The 13459-nt window shown below is 36.5% G+C and overlaps 1 protein-coding gene across 3 annotated transcripts in view; it reads right to left on the bottom strand.

Moving 5' to 3' along the window:
- The window catches only part of PLCE1 (phospholipase C epsilon 1), a 138564-nt gene that overhangs the window by 122842 nt on the left and 2263 nt on the right, over positions 1 to 13459 (bottom strand). Inside the window, exon 2 of one of the 3 annotated variants that reach the window (XM_030951590.1) lies at positions 5159 to 5199. The exons of the other annotated variants lie outside the window; for them this stretch is intronic. The gene's annotated coding sequence lies outside the window, so the exon portion shown is untranslated. The remainder of the gene's footprint in view (positions 1 to 5158; positions 5200 to 13459) is intronic. 3 annotated transcript variants of the gene reach the window in all.

The following is a 13459-nucleotide window of genomic DNA, read 5'->3' on the forward strand; positions in this document are numbered from 1 at the left end:
TACAAATTGGAAGGCTTACAGACAAAAACTAATGTGCTGAGAATTTGGTTATCACATTCAAAATCTGCCACTTGGAAATATGAACTGATTATAACCCCAAAGAGTCAACACTGACCTGGGACTACAGACTAATGTAGTAGTAATTAGTAAACATGGCATACCATAACCATCACAGTCTTTACCAAACTCTCTTTTCAAAAAGTCATTAGTACAAACTAACTAAGTACATGAGCAGGACAAATTACAGAAAGCCAGACAAAAGCCAGATGAGTTCTTAGATGCAAAGGGAAGTAGGAAACAGATGTTGGCCTTCAGTTGTAAAAAACATCCAATCACAGATTCACAATAGCACACCAATGACAGAATTGGGTATTTCATGCTCTTATCCAGGTGTCTTCCTACCACACCTGTGAAAAATGCTTTTGGACATGCTGCCTTAACCAGAGGATACCGTTTGTCTGAGTCAGTCGCTCCAAGCCTTCAGAGGTCAGCCAGCCATTGGCCAAGCCCTACAGTACCACAGCATGCCAGCCACACTCCACACCCAGCCTGGAGTACCATCTATGCCTCCCAGCAAAGTTTCACCCCCTGTACAGGGATCCACACTTCAGCAGTGACAGAAACCAGCACATCAGTTTGTACAGCAGCAGGATTATTTGCCTGGACACTGGTAATACAGTGACAGTTCAGCCCTGAGGTAAAGAGGCATTAACCAAATATGCAAACGCCATTAACTCTCATTATCCTTTTTCCTAAGGCAATACCAGAAAGGTTCACATCACAAAGCAAAACCCCATGTCCAGCAGGAATCTCTAGCCCTGGCAATCCTCTTTCTTATCTAGTTGCGCTTAACAGCAAAGTGCCACTGATAGTAGTCTTCCCATGTGAGCTCACTAGCATTTGTACCCAACGTGAAACCATGCCTTCAAGGGACTTCATGTGCCACACTGACACGTATTTCCATAAACAACAACTGCACTTTGTCATAAGAACCTGTCACCCCACTGAAGTTTTAAAAATACTCCAATCCAGGTGCGATACAATAAGCAACAAGAACACTCCACTTTCCTAGTCTTGTTTGTTCTTCCTTGCAGCATTTTTCTCATGTGAGCACCCAAGTCTTCTCTCATTTCCCTCTCTCTTGCTGTCCTGTATTAGCTGTAATTCAAGCCACACTGGTGAGAACAGAACAAACCTGCAATAAAAATATTTCTGAGACGAAAATGTCTGAGGGTATGTTAAAGGCACAGATATCACTACAGCTTGTGTTCTGTAAACCCCAGGTAAGACTTTTACTCACAGTATGTTAAGCCACAGTAGTCCTATTTAAAACATGACTTGAGGAATAACTTTAATGTTACTGTTCAGCTGTCATAACTACAAGATTGACTTTGAAATCTCAGTATATGTTTCAAATAAAAATTAAATGCTAATCTGTAGGAGGACAAAAGTTCAGTCATTTGTCAATTTATGCATTTACACTTTAGTTAAAGAAAAGCAAAGAAAAATATTTCAAATGCTGAAAACTGACATTATTAAATTACTGCACAATTCCCCTTCCTCAAAATAGATTTTCTTTGTATATCACTCTGGATCTATTAATGCCATTCATTCAGGAATCTTAATATTTAACCTCTTATTCTTTCTCTTTTGAACATCTGCTATGTCCTGTGCATATTATTATGCCTAAGAGAGAATATAAGAGTAAAAAACAGGATAAAATCAAAACAAGGCAAGCACAAACAACCTGTTTGCTTGGATTGTAATTAATTATCTTCTTTAAAAACACAGAATTTTCAGAAGACTATTGATTCAGCAGCCCTGAAAATACATTAAACTATTTCTATATTACCATTACTGTTCTAATATTTCTAGATATTAAGCACTGTGACACTAAAAAGAGCACTACTCAAATAATATTTGCTCAGCAAATCAAGACTACATTAATTTTTTCCTATGATGGTTTTATCAGTCACATCATTTTCTAGGAGAAAGCCCACCCTGACATCTAATTCAAGCCATGAAGCAACCTCTAAGATGTTGGCACTTGCTAAAATTAAATGTGCAAGCAGCAAGTCACCACACAACTGCAAATTATTTTTGCAGGATGTTGGAAGATGTTCCTTATGTTCAGATAAAATTGATTATGTTGAGAAAGACCCATTCAGTGATCATTTAAAATTAAATGTTTTAATACTTTAAAACCCCTGTAGGCCTAATTGCAATTCAAATTATAAATACTATTTTTATGCAATCTCACTCAACAAATAAATAGGATAGAAATATACCCACAATCAAAATTACAAAGTTTCTTTTACTGTCACATCTTCCAAGATAAATGGAGTCAAACACAGAAAATACACAACAAATTCCATGTTTCTTAAGTTCCAGTTCATTTCTTTAACAACTTAACCTATTTGAAGGAGAAACATGCCTGAAGATTAACATAGCATATCTTCATTAATGATGGTAATATATTTAGGTGATCTTTCATTTGAGAACCATTAAAATCATTGTAATGAACACTTACATCCTTGCTGAGGAGGTATTTATTTGCTTTTCCTGGTTATCTTTCAGACACTTTAAGAAAGTAGTCCATTAAATATTTCTGACTACTTGTACTTACAATCTGTGGCTTATAAATGGGCATTTGTACTTCACCCATTATTTCAGGATAAAAAGACAACCTTCACCAAGTATTCAATTTAAGTTCAGTCCTCATAAAACAGGTCACTCATGGGTAGTACAGTCAAGCTCCTTGCTTCAAGAATACTAAGAATATAGAATTCTAAACATTAAAATCTGCTCCCTTGATGAGATGGGACTTTTTGCCAGATTTTAGTCTACTTCAGTCCACACACTATAGTTAATTAGGTTAAGAATATGTGGCAAAAGCTAATTCTGTATTATCTAACACAAACAACCACCTGCTCAAAGCTTCTTACATTTCTTAAAAGTTCTTGTACTTTCAGCTGAATAGATGGAATTTTAACCCAATGAAATTGTTGGTAAAATCAATGGACAAGTATCTCAAAGGATATTTAAGGTTCATGTAGGGTAGCTAAAAGTACAATCTAAAACAAGAGAATGCACAATAATCAAGCATTATATACCTTCGTTACTCCTAGAAGAAATGAATTTGAAATAACTGTGGTACCACTTCCAACTAAAGCTTTTCTCAGAGCTGAGGTATTGGTATTACTAAGGTCCTTCTCCTCTACAGACCCTCAACTAATGTGCAACTTCTTCACAGCCAAAATGATTTACAGAACTTCTCTTCTATATCTGAGTAACATCTGCATGAAATTTATTGAGTCTAGCATTTTCAAGACCTGCACTTTGTAATAAACCCAGTTGCTACAGGCCAAGTTAAAAGTTGGAAGAAAATGTGTACAGACACACAGTGTGCCTTTACAAAGTCATTTCCATAAGAAACTAGGCTAAAAACTGCAGTCATAATTTGGAAAATGACACTTCCTTCTCCAGAACACCCTTTTTTCTATTTTGACTTAACTGGCAATACGTGCCAGAGAGTCTGCTAGTATCCAAACAAAACTGTTTCATTAAAATCTGAAAATGTTGCTAGGAAATCATCTTGGTTCTTTTACCCTAGGATGCATTCTTATATTATTATGCCTCTGTAATAACATATTACGTAAAAATGGGTGTTACATATATACTTTCTCAGTCAAGCAGAAAGATTTGTTTGCATCCATTTGATTCTGCAGCCCTGCTGCTAACACATTAACCCAATACAACTCTACTCCTTGTATTTAGGTCAAAAAGGTCCTGGAAGGGAGGAGGCGTGCACATATGCCTGATCAATGCTCTAAACTTGAGCAGAGAAGGGACAGCACCACAGAGGAAGCAGCTGGTGCCACAATTAAACAAGCCAAAGAACACAACCACAAAAGGCCTGTAGAAGATAACGAGCCAGCAGACGCATGCTGAAATGCTCAAGGTTATTTCTGCTGTAACAGTTTAAGATCAAACCAGCCTGTTTTCTGTACCGTTCTTGGGCACGATAATGAATGCTACAAGCAGCACAGTATTCCATGGTGTTAACCCAGGACAGGATCAATGTGGGTATTTATCAGAGGCACTGTCATGGCCCTGAGAACACCAAGTCCTTAAATGCCATCATCAGCCCCACCTGCAGCCCCCCGCAGCAGGCTCAGGAGCCATTTCAGCTCAGGGCTGCCCCAGTTCTGGCTGAGCTATGTTGCTGACATCTCTGGGCTCAGGCCCCGCTCTCTGCTGCTTCTGACCATTTGATCAGATTTTTAAGATCAGAACCAGGACCAGGCCCAACCACAAATGATAAAAAGAAGTTGAGGGAAACTAATTATCAAGTAACACTCGAGCAGCAGTATGAATATGGACTTTTCAATGTCGCCAAGAACAGGGATGAGGAGGTTACTCTGAAATGCTGAATCAAACACTATCAGGCCAGCACTGAAGCAGCAAACTCGAAGATAAGGAGCAGTCCAAGGCCTTGTAATCAGACTTCTCTTGGGCAAGAAGACAACAGTGACTTCATCCTGCTGAGGGGAAAACCCTGCAGACCAGTGCAGGAGGAGGCTCACCTGCAGGACAGACCGTTCAAACCAGTGTTGACCCCAGCAGGCGGCTGAGTGTGTTATGAAGTAATAACTGGCACGAGAAAAGATCCCTGAAGGGAGGCAAAGCAGCAAGGAAAAATAATAGTCTGTGCAGTCTACACAGCGCTGAGCAAAACAAGGGCTGATAGTGGCAACAGCGCTCTGCTTGCAACAAAAACCTTGTAATGTTTCAAAACAGTGCAAAACAAAAATCTGTTTCAAGACAGTTTGCAAGGTGATGCCTCTCAGCGACATGCCACAAGTGGTCAAGTTCATTGATGATATGAACAGAAAGCGTTTACACATGGTAGCTCAGTGAGGGTACCACCTGTTCCAGCACTCACAAGGTGCAACAGGCAGACTGTAGCTTCTCCCTTCTCTCAATCAGTATCTTGCATACTGTATGGAGATCTTTGTTTAAATAGTAACAGTTTCTAATGTGGATGGTACTGCTTTCCTCTCTGGTACTTCCTAGTCAATAGAAAGCCAACAAGCAAAAGTCAATTTCTCACAAGGTTGTGTGAGAAATGTGGAGATGAGGTATAAAGATACGGTACCTGTATATCTAGAATAAAGTTCATGGATAACCGCAGATGACCTGTGAAGAAAGAGCACATAAAACCAGCATACGTAAATGAATGCAGACTAACCTGTCCTTTGAGATTTCAAATTAAATATTGTTCATCTGTCTTCTTAGGCATGCTACTGCCACACCTCAAAACAGTTAGCTGCTCCTGCAAATCTTTTTCATTTCCATCTTTTCCTTCAAGTTCTAGACCAACTTTTTTCTTGATTCTATAATTTTATATCAGTAGTCCTCTTATTTTATTACGAGCTTATCTTGCAATCTCGTAAGTACCTCCTTTTAGATCTGTTCCTAATAATTTAGTGGGGACTGTGTCCCACTCAGACCCACTGTATTCCAGACACCTTCTTACTGATTTCCAAAACTATCTGCTTTCCGTTTTTACCTACCTTTAAGAAAAAAGGAAAATCAGTAGAATTGAATTTAGTTTAGGAAAGGCAAGCTCTACTTTCAAACACAAAATCTACCTTAGACTTCACAAAGTATTTGACAAACTTCAAACACTTCATGAGAGTAATGTAAGAACAAATTTAATTAGAAACAGACAGCACACTCCTTATTGAAGTATTCAAGGATTCTGTACAGCTTTCTGGTGTATTACTTGTTCATTAATGCTGGTTGGTTTTATTTAAGTGTTCTAATGCTTTTATAAAAGCAGAAACAGCTATGGAAGTAATAAGGGTAGTAGTACTACCACATTTAAACATATTTTTGAAACTACAATGCATGCATTTCAGCACTTCTAATCTTACAAGTTACTGCTCTAAAAAACAAAAATTGTAACCACTACAGAAATTTCATAATTATGAAAAACTATGAGAAAAAGCAAGCAGTTTGAGTGTACATTGTTTATATAACTTAATAATAGCTGTACATAATCCAGGTGTGCACAATTACTGCTTAAAATAACCATAAAAACCAAAGTACTTGCTTAGTTTCCATTATTCACTCACCAGAAAAAATTGCACAGCAACATTTACATAATCTTAGGTACAGTTATGGTAAAAAAATGTGCAAGAGATATTATTATGGACTAATTATAAACTCCATATTCTGACTTTTAATATTTTAACTTCAAATATTTTACAATAATTTTTGAACCATAACAGAACACATTAAAAATAAGTCTAAATTTTATGGATAATCTCCTTCATAACTTAAGATTCTTATTTTATATAGCCATACATCATTCAAGGGATTGTCAGATTATCTGAATACTGAAAGATGCAAAGCCCTGAAAGTAGAGAAAACCAAATACTAGAAATGCCTACACAGAAACATGCAATAAATAGTACAATACCTATGCTTTTTTAATTACACACTCACATGTACATCAAATATTGAAAAAGTAAGCAATTAGGTCTTTAGCTTTAGTAGCATGAGAGACAAACCACATGCAAAAAAACTGTAATTCTGCAGACATGGAATTAATTGTTGATATTTAGGACTGCAACTAGAAGGTTGCAAACTGGTAATAAGAGGAAAAAGCCCAGGTTAATCTATACAAGTTCATTGTAGATAAGAGATCTTTTCTCAGGGGCTTTGGGTCACATCAAGTAAGAAAGAGACAGACAAGTCATACCAATAATATGTCAAGGACCAATACTTCCAAAAATCTGTATGCAGAAAGATCAGTGCTTCCCTGTCTCTCTGACAGAGGAGGGGCCCCAGCTTTCATGCTTTTCTGGCAAATAGAGGGAACATGGCCAACTTTCTTTGCATTTGCTGGCCAAAAGCTGAGACAGTCTCTGTCTCAATTCAAACTTTAAAACCTTTATTGGGATGCATATGGTTGCTCACAGAATAGAGCTTTATTGTAAGCAAAATGGCTAAGGCGGGAAAACCAGGACACAAAGGCTTTTTTTTTTAAATTATCCACTGATTTCTTTGACTCAAATGCACAGGAGAGTTTTGCTAAATGCAAATGCAAGCAAGAACAAGAAATTGAAGGCTGTTTTTTTTCCTTTTGTCCAGGGCTTTCCATTCTTCTCAACAGCAACCTCAGAGGTCCAATGCTGTCATACCAAACAATTTTCTTTGCTTTAAATCTGTGCACACACCTTCCTCAAATATTTTTACAGCTCTCCCACTAACTCCTAAGTCAATTCTATGCAGCTTTCTGTAAAGCACCACAGTTGAAATGAAGTTCAAGGGTGCACTGAAGCTGTTATAAAGGATAACACTGTGCTGTACTGTTGTAAGTGTGGTACAGTATCTTTTGAGGTTAAAATCAGAAATTTTAGCCTCAAAACCAGCTTTCTGCACCTAGCCAACAAGATAACTGACTGTTAAGGATAAACATTTTCATTATCAACTTGCATATAGGAATAAAGAGTATGTGTAACAAAACGAGGGGATGACACAAACATGAAGTTAAGCTTTGGGCGAAGTAGAATGATATTCACAAATTTTAGGAGAATACACAAACTTGCCTCTTCTGGGAGGGTAGAATTGAAGATCTCCAGAAAATCCATTACTGCCTGTGAATCTCTAACATTCCTTCACCTATCAGGTAACAAAACTCCAAACAAATGCTATGATCTGAATCCTGAAAGAGAATTCAGGCAGGCATAGTAGTCTAATACTCAACAGACATTTGAGAGATGTTACTGCATATTTTAACACTGACCTGTTTTATAGTGTGCTGTCTAGGGAACTGTTTATTTCTACACACCACTACTGAACCTGGCTTGCAAATCTAGAATCACAGTTCACAAAGTATAAAGAATTAATTTCTGAGGGGGATTCCCAGTATTGCCAATTCTTATAGTCATGTACTCAGAGAGGCACTGTTTTTCCAGAAGCCCTGGTTGCACTATTATATAATTACTAGATGTACTAGTAATGAATTATGCATAATCTGAACCTTAAAAAGAGAACCTTTATTTATAAAAACAAAATGCAAATGAGAACAATAATGGTTTAATAATTCTTTGACAAAAAGGAAGGTTCCATGAAAGGAAAATGAGATTTTGGAATTTGATGCTCTAAATGGTGCTGACAACACATTTTTCATAATAAAATCAGTTTGTTGGTATGTCCCTAGAATGGATCAGAATGATGAGACAAAACAGTGAAGATACAACTCAACTGTAGATATTATCCATTTATTAATATCATAAACTACACCATTATTTTTCTAATGCCCCCAAAGTTAATCTAAAATTTTAGTATTTCCTTATCTTGGTAAAGCAGAACGACCATTTACAATCCAAAATGTCACTGACTTTCAAGGTATCATATTGCTTTATACAAATGAAACTACAAAATTTTAAACAAGACTCTTTCTTCCCTGATCTCTGAAGTCCTTATATCTCCTACTACAAAGAAATAAGAAGTTTTAAGACAGAGTTCCAGAATTTGCAGCACGAACATAATCAGAGCAAGCAAAACATTCTTCCAAAAAGTGTTCATAGTGAGTGACACAGGGATCCAGCAAAAAACATTCTCCATAGCTCAGAATTTGTTGGAACAAGAAAAAATTTCAGTTGACCACTAAGAACAAAAAAAAGGCATTGAATAATTTAAGAGACTCATAAATGCCTTCTTAGTCATGGGCCTAAACTAACATTTTACAAGAATATTCTTTCTTTATTGCAAATCCAAAATGTTCCCATAACTATATATAAACAAATTCAATCTGCACAAATAGATTGGTAGTTGACAATATCTGTTTGACACAAACAAGAACAAACAGTATTAATATTATACTCTTTCTCCACAGTGAAACTGGCTGCTAAAGCTAGATTTTTAATGATCACAGCCTTTCTATACCGGGGTACTACATATACTTTCGTCTTTTATTTTCTTTCAGAAAAGTTAGGTAAGAATGGGAAATGAGAAATAGTCAACTTTAGACTTTTATCTACAAATGTTTTCTGTTTAAGTAGAAGGGAGGCTAGTTTGGCTTAGGTAAAAAAAAACCCTTCTTCAACCTGACACATCTAAAAACAAATTAAAGAATTAATAAACAACTCTGTTTCATACTGCAATTTAGTTTAACCACGTATTGCAGTCCTACAGTTCTGAAATCTGTTTTAACTAGAGAGACAAAAGCATAACAAGTACCACAATGAAAACAACAGCGCCCAATGCTACATGAACTTGGCCTAAGTCAAGATGATGGAATACTGATAGCTACTTTCTAAATCCATCCAACAAAAAAAAACAGAATTAAAAAACCCTATAATTTTACTAAAATACTTAAATTACCCAGGCTAATGATGTAAGGAATGCCTCAAAGTGGTATTGTCAAGGAGGTTTTTTAAATGACACACATATGAAACCATCTATTTTTATGTTGTTATTTCTCCCTATTTCATTTCTAAGTCTACTGAGTGAACACCACCGCTGAAGTTGAACTTCTTGCTTCTACTTTTCTGAATAAAAACACAGAATGAGAAGATGTATATTCAAATAATGACAGCAACATTCTGAGTGGCTCTTAAGACAAAAATATTTCCAGCAGATGTCCAACTGTTAGATTTTATTGTTTCTATTTTTGTTGTCTATTCCATAAATTGATTATTAAGAAAAACACAAACAAAAAGGTGCAATCATAACAAAACAAAGGTAATTATGCAAGATTCTCCCATTTTTGTATGTTGTTTGGATGTAAAAATGAAAACAACAGATTATTCCTGCTACACTGAAAATCTTCAAGGGCTTTACAGGAACCATATTAAGAAATATTCTTCACCTAAAAAATGCAAAAGTATCATAACACAAAAGACTTCAAGAAGCATTATCTGCCTGGTCTTCTTTGACACCACTGCCACTGAAAATGTTCCAAAACCATGGGCTGTGGCACCCAGGAGTGAATGTGAACTCCAGACCCAAGCAGGGACTCAGCCTGTTTGCCAGCCCCTCCTGCAGTCAGAAATCCAGGGGCTTCCAGCCTTGCAGAGATACTTCTCTATGTTCACTGCTTCCCTAAGTGTGCTGAACTAAAATGGGTGCACACTGAGTAATCAGAAACTCAAAGCTTTCACAAGAAATACCTGCAATGAGTTTATTTTCCCACTGCTTTGAGTAGAAACAATTAATGTACTCACAGAACATCTGACATACTTGAAAGTCACCGGAAGTGTGACTCTAGAAAACGTTAGAAAAATACTAACCAATTATTAGAAATTGCCCCCCAGTGGGCAACAATCTGATATAAATGCATTTTAACATACTTGTCCACGTTGAACAATAGCTAACTGGTTGAAAATACATCTTTGAAAAAATGTCAGAGTATGAAAATTACCTAGAATTAGAACAGAAGCAGAATACCATCTTCAAAACACAAACCAGCCCGGATATTACAACACTGGGTTTTCTTTTTCCCTTGCAATTTGGTACATAGCTAAAAATCCAAAACTTTAAAGGAATTAAAAAGGAGGCATTCACATCAAGAAAGTTCCTCAAGAAGAAATCTACAGGTTGTTCTTGGATGTGAACTGTCTGTAGTGCACAGAGCAGTAGCTGGTCTGGTATGATCCCTTTTTATCTTGGTAAATTCCAAAGGGAAACCAAGTGGGTTTTCCCCAAAACACTGCTGAAAGGTATTTGTACCACTACAGAAAGAAATTAACCTAATCCAAGCAACAGAGTTTTGTACTTGGAGTAAAGGAATGCATTATGAAAATGTTTGAAAGAAGATGCAGTGTAACAAAAACCTCAAATACCAAAGATCACTGCAGCAGCATTCTTGCTGTATGCTGTAGCACAGACAGAGAAAAATACTGTGGGAGGAGAGATCTCACATCAGAGCATTGTCTGAAACAGCAGACAGCAAGGTCCTACTACACAAGGCAAGGTCAACGCAACTGGAGAGTCATCTGTTTAAGAAAACACACTATTATTAGATGCAAGTTATGCAGCACTTGTGCATACTAACAGAATAAAACCATTACCCCGAAAATATTTTCAAATGGTAGCTTCAACTTTGCTCTTATTGTTTCTACTTTTTTGTGTCTCATTTAAAACATTGATATAAGTAACATAAAGAACACTGAAAATGCCTGATCATTTAATTTTTTAATTACTTATGAAATGTTACAACTGACAAATACAAAAGTATACTCTTTTTTTTTTAATGAGGAGACACCACTGAAAATGTTGTAACAAGTTATTAAATATTACTGATAGCAATGTAGAATAAAAAGTATCCCACAGTGGACAGGCCTATTTAAACCCTAATGATAAGCTTCAGACTACTGTAAAATGTCACAGTACCTATACTGGTCCACAGATTCCTCCTCCTAAAGGACTCAAGCCTGCACTGTCTCTATCCCCAATGCTAAGCCAAGTACACATGAGTTTCGGATGTAAAGAATGCAGGAGGCAGCTCCGTGGGGCACGTCACATACTCCACAAGGTTTGTGTCCCTGCTGCTCTAAATCATTTACTGAAAGAGCTGGTATTACACTGACACTTGATAAATTGGAGCAGTGTAGCGGGCTCTGGAAGGATAATTCTGGTGGGGAGCTGAGCTCGTTCCTCTCAGCTCTTGTTACCAGGTTTCAGTAAGTGCTGCCACATCGAGCTCTTGCTTGAACATGTTGGATTATTTATGAATGACTGTGCAGTTAAGAAGAAAGTATTGTGGATGGCCTAGTTTAAAATCAGTGACATTAATTATGTCTTGACCAGAGATGTCAGCATGACAGGGTATGAAAAACCAGAGGACCAGACTTTGATCGCACATTGACATACTTACAAATTAACTTCTTTGTTTCAAGAAAAAACCAAAATTCTGGGCCTTGAAACAGAATAAAAATATTAGAGACCTCCCAATATAGGAAATTCGTAAAAGGTCGGTCAGCACTTTATCCTCAGCTCTTAAACACAAGTCTTGTTTCAGCAGATAGATGTTTTGCTCAAAAAAATCAAGGAGTGAAATATGACCAATATCTGGCAGTATCATGACTATGGAAAACCCTACCCAAAAGCAGATATAGATATATATAGAGAGAGAGAGAGAGGTTTGCCAAGACAAATAAAGCAGTATGCAGAGTAAGCTGGACTGCTCTCACATACTATGTACTCAGTCATGTAGGTCCTCAAGTACAAGAGCAACACTTCTAAACGATTAAGAAAGCTCAGGAAGGGACAAAATTTAGGCAAACATGGATTTCATGCTAGCATGCTAACAGCTTTCCAAAACAGAGACATGATGAAAAGTGTTACTTACAAATGAATCAGACTGCATATTAAAGGTACAGAGAGCTGTTAACCTGCTGTCTGCACAATCAAATGATAGACATTGCTCAATGAAACCATCAATGGCTGCATTGTGAACAGGCATGAGAGTAAGTCTGTCCATGCTGGAGCTCCATGATTTGTTCCAACCTTTCAGTTACTGGTATTTTCAAGAAGTATATAAAACAAACAAACAAAAAAAAGATGTGAATTATTGCTAATAACACATATCATTGTCATTTATAAAATTTAAGAGTCAGTCATGACCCAAAATCTGTTTTGTACTAAGTGCTGTAGAAACAGGAAACAAAATCACAACCCATGTTCTGAAGTGTTTTAAAAGAAAACACTCCTAAAGAAATGCTCTTGTAAATATGTACATAAATTAAGATGACCACTAAAATATACCTTAATGTTTAATAAAAAAAATCCCTATGCAAATAATGGCATTCTAATGAAATAATAGATTAATTACTTTTTGCCTCCTTAATAACTGAAGTTTTCCTTTAATTAATTCTCATTCCAAATCCAAGAACCATTGCTAAGTTATAGCTGCTTTTCTCCAAAAGAGAAGGAAGAGCTGCTAACTTAAGCAAAATGTTTCCAGTGGTTATAAATCTATAGTCTTTCATGAACAGTCACAGCTGCCACTTTTCAATATGTGCCTTGTCCTATATTGTACTTCCATGCAGGTTCTAGTCAACATCCATATTTCTCTTAAATAAAACAGCCCTTTGATAAAACAAATACTTCTATGGATACTTATAAATAGCGCTCAAATTGTTTCATTACATTCTTTTGGATAATCTAAACAGAGAGAATTTCTTTTTCTCATACTACAAACCTCCCAAATCTCAAATTACCTTATCATCTCCATGAACTTGCTCTACGATCTCCAGTTAACACAGTTTGAGAAATTCGTTATTCTGCAGTAGGGCTTTCATATTTCTTGATCTGAAAGTTTTACCTTGTGGTATTTCTTTTCCTTTTTAATGTCTTGGAACCCTGGTTGGAACATCACACTTTTATTGCATAAAATGCATCACATTAAATTAATGTTAACTGAGAGGACAGGAACTGCACT

Source organism: Camarhynchus parvulus, chromosome 6, assembly GCF_901933205.1.
Source record: "Camarhynchus parvulus chromosome 6, STF_HiC, whole genome shotgun sequence".
Classification (NCBI taxonomy): Eukaryota; Metazoa; Chordata; class Aves; order Passeriformes; family Thraupidae; genus Camarhynchus; species Camarhynchus parvulus.